Source organism: Charadrius vociferus, unplaced genomic scaffold, assembly GCF_000708025.1.
Source record: "Charadrius vociferus isolate BGI_N301 unplaced genomic scaffold, ASM70802v2 scaffold105, whole genome shotgun sequence".
In the NCBI taxonomy this organism is placed as follows: Eukaryota; Metazoa; Chordata; class Aves; order Charadriiformes; family Charadriidae; genus Charadrius; species Charadrius vociferus.
In genome coordinates this window covers 983,929-988,117 of record NW_009648543.1, presented here as the reverse complement: position 1 = coordinate 988,117, position 4,189 = coordinate 983,929, and positions in this window count along the sequence as shown.

Here is a 4,189-nt window from a genome sequence, read left to right as displayed (position 1 = left end):
TAAAGAAAGGGAGTATCGGGGGGGGGAGTATGGAGGTGGGGTGGAGGGGAAAGACCAAAAAATAGCCGAAACATCCATCTGAAAAATTCCTCTACCACTGACTGGTCCAGCAGTGAGGTAAAGGACAAAAAGTCTGGGAGTGCTAACTCAGATTTTGTTATTAGAGCCATAGGAAGCAAGGACTTGCACCAGCGTTCCCATGGCTAAGTGTGTTTTTATTTTATTTTATTTTATATTATTTTATTTTATTTTATTTTTTTCCCTTGAAATTCATTCTTGGAGCAAAGATTTCTCCATAGGGAAAAAAAATATAACTGACAGAGCTTCTCAAAAAGTTTGTTTCAACCAATCATTATTATTAATAATCATATTATTACACAAAACAACATAACTCTTTTTTCCTTTTTAACTTTAAAACCCAAACCTAGTGTGGTTTTTGTCAGTTTAAAAGCCTGCGTACACCTGATCTTGCATAAGGTGAGAAACCAGACGATATACCTCATGAAATTGGGTCAGAGATGCACAGTGGAGTTTGTCTTCCACTGCAGACATCTTCCACCTTGGAAAGCACACAGGTAGGTGGCCCTTACTGTTTTGTCTTTTTTTTTTTTTTTTTTTATTATTACTATTATTTATTTTCTCCTCCTACCGTTACAACCATCCATAGCACCAGTTCTCAGAGAGAAGATTTTCACAGGGGTCAAGCACACCTCAGGGCACACGTCTTTTCTCTGAGCACGCTAGAAGATGAGCTCAGCTGTGTCTGAGGACCTAACGGTTCTTATACAAGTATGAAAAGTCTCAGACAAGGGGAGTAAGATAAGAGGGTAGCAAGGCAGCCTTACCAAAGAGCAGAGTTCCAGCCCCACACTGCTGAGCAGTACATAGGAATAGCTCTTAATTTCTCTAGATCATCCCTGGACATGAACCCTTCTCTATACCCTCTTCAGACAACACTTTAAAAACACACTTTCCGACTAGTCTAAGGCAAGGACTGCACATAGACAGGACATTCGCCAACTAGTGTGCCAGTCCCACAGGGTGGCAAACCAGCTGCCAACAGCTGTGGGGCGCAGCAAGGCCTGGGGGGCTCTGGTTCACTGCCCAAGGAAACAGCCAGCCCTGGGGCAGAGAGCGGCCAGAGGTCTGGGGTGGCAGGGGGGACCCTCTGGGGTTCGGGCTGGAGAGGGGGCATGTGGCAGAAGGATGTGGGGAGAGGACAACATGTTTTGTGGACGTGCAGTAAAGGCAGTAGTAATCCACAGTTATTGTGGGTATCAGAGGGGTTAACTCTGGGGACCTGTGCTAAGTACTTTCTGTGCAAAATTTTGCCCAAACCCTGATGACAGGAGAGAATGAGGGTAAAATGAATGGATCCTTCACTAAATGTATGTATTCCTGAAGTTCAAAGTGTTTTCCTAGTTCACTGAACACATCCTCATTTGCTAGGATATTTCCAGTTGCTTAAGTTTAGAAATCCAGTCAATTACTAAAGAGAGGGAAATTGGACTATTCCTGTATTTATCTTCTAGTAAAGCAAACCCTTGCAGACTATACTTAGCCACCTAAGAGGAGAAAAAAACACGCGGCGCTTCAGAAGGATTTAAGTCCTTGTGGGAGAAAGGACCTAATCCTGACTGCGACAGTATTCTGACAGTATTATAAGAAAAAACAATGCATCTCTAAATTCATTCTATAAATTATGTGTTATACTGATTTATTCACTAGAAAGCATAAGTGAATCATAAAACAAGATATGTTACGGGAAATGCAGTGTAAAGTATACATTAGCTTGTTAAGGCTCAGGTGTCTCATAAGCCAAAGCCAGACAGTGTTCAGACACAGTGTTCAGTCTAACTAGCCACACCATCAGCACGAGTTGAGGAAAAAGGAGAAAAAAGGCTTTCCCAAGCCTGGAACCCACAGTGGAAGGTGCTCAGAGGAGGAGGATTAAACCTCCTGGCTGACAGATGCCATTCTCCACCGCCCTGAGCAGACACGAGGTCCCTGGGCAGGCAGGGCAATGGGCTCTGGAGCAGTCTCCACTCCTTTCACTAAGTTAAAGGGCCAAAACTGATTGTTCCAGGTGCAAAGCAGTAGGTTTTTTTCTGATGGGTGAGAGTGTGTGCATGCGTGCAGACAGGTTTCGCACAAGCACACGTGAAGCTTTGCAATTCTGGCGAGAAGAGGGTTGAACAGTGCGTGCGCTACACTACAGGGGGGTAAGGGAAGAGCAGATGCTCGGGCTAGACACCAAGGCAAAACTCCCAATGTGAAAAGATGTATTTTGAGGTGTTTAACATCCATTTGGTGCAGATAGGGACTGAAGATGGTCATTTAAACTGAATTTTTGTCCTTGACAAAACAGAGGTTGTTTAGTAGGGCTTCCAGAAATGCATGCACACCTGTCTCCAAGGGCTTTAAAATTGGGACAATAATATTTAAATAAACTGAAACAGCCAGAGAATAGGATAAAATGTCCTCAGGTTAAAGAACTGACACTTGGGCAATTCCTTCCCTCGTACATCAGTCTTTACCTACCTACATGCACATATACTCGAGACTATGATTGCATTTATCACATTTGGAAACCTTTCTTTTGCGAATGCCAGTTGTTTCCCCTTCTTGATGGACCAGATCTTTTCTGCTGATGTTATATTTTATAAAGTGTCTGTTTTCAAGGACAGCTAACAATTTTAATATGACTTCCCTATACACTCAGGTGCCCTTAACTGTGTTCACAAGAGTGCTCACAGAGCACGCCTTATCTAAAGGTAGACAAGTTCACTGCAAGGACTGAACATACACAGTGTGTTGTGTGCTTTCAGTGAGTATACATTTCTTCATGCTTGCTCTGCTGCCGTACTGGAAGAAGCTTGTGAGGGCCAGATTGTAATGTTACAATATAAAGACAGGTTAAAGACACACCTGGAAGAAAGTCTCAGTTTTCAGCACAAATTTACATGGCCAACTTTGCAAATGAAAGCCGAGTGTTTCACGTGGCCTTGATTCAAAAGTCCTAGAGGGAGATCAGTTGTTTCCACTCCAAAGAATCAAAACATTTCGTTGGCCTCTGAGATTTCCTACATATCATGTATAAACCTTCAGACATCAAAATGAGTGCAATAAGCCAAGCATACAAAGTAAATGACGTATATTTTGAATTGTTGTCTGCAGCAAGTGACCATGAGAATGAGCAAGAGGAATAGAAGCTCTTCCCTCTCCTATGGTCATGCTTTTCTGCTTTCTTGAATTCTTTCCTTTCCGATTATTTAGCAAGGAACCAACTCAAAATTTGATAGAATAGATTGCTACGCCTATAGGAATAAGCTTTACTTCAGCATGGTCCAAAACATCTTAGATGAGAAAAAGAAAGAGAGAGAAGATATTTTTTCTTCATTTGCAAGAACTGATTTCTTGTGCAAGGAATAAAGAGCATCTCGGTCCTTCTGAAGGTACTTGGGAAAACCTGGCAGGGCAACCTGAAGACCTGCACTATGGCTTTTGCCCATCTTGCATCTGAATGAGCACTTCGCTCTTAGGCAGCATCGTGTGCACTGGAATGGATATTTTCAGTTCAAGAGCTGGCCTAAATAAATAAAGAGCAGATCACTGAAAGTTTTGTTTTTGTTTTCTTGGAAATAATCCCGCATTTCATTCCAAATCAAGCAAACACTTGGCAGGACGTAAACCAAACATTTCAGCCAGAACTGGTGCTCCCCGAAACACACCCTCCTTCAGCGGCATGGTGAGGACATTTACCCGAGGCATGGAAAATTTAGGTTCAAGCCCATTCTCTAGGTAAGGTTATTTAATTTTTGTCTTCTGCCTTCTACACGCCTTGCTCTTCAAGTGATAAGGGTCAGCCGGGCACAGTTCCCTCACTCCCTTGTTCACACCGCAGAGCTTTGTGGAAAACACTGGGCTGCTGCCTTGAGGAGGAACCCGCAGCATGTCTCACCTCTCAGTGCATGTCCTGTCGCATACTTTTTTCCACTAAGTAGTTGCGTGCTAATAACACATGGCACAGCACTATTGAGCCACCCCGAGGAAGATCTGTCTGCAAATACGCTTGAGCCTTGTAGTTCATACCCTGTCCTTAGGGCAGCTGGGGGGAGCAGGAAGAGGGAAGGAGGTGAAAACCCTTCTCAGGAAGAGAAAGTTTTCAAAACTGGGTCTTCCACATTAC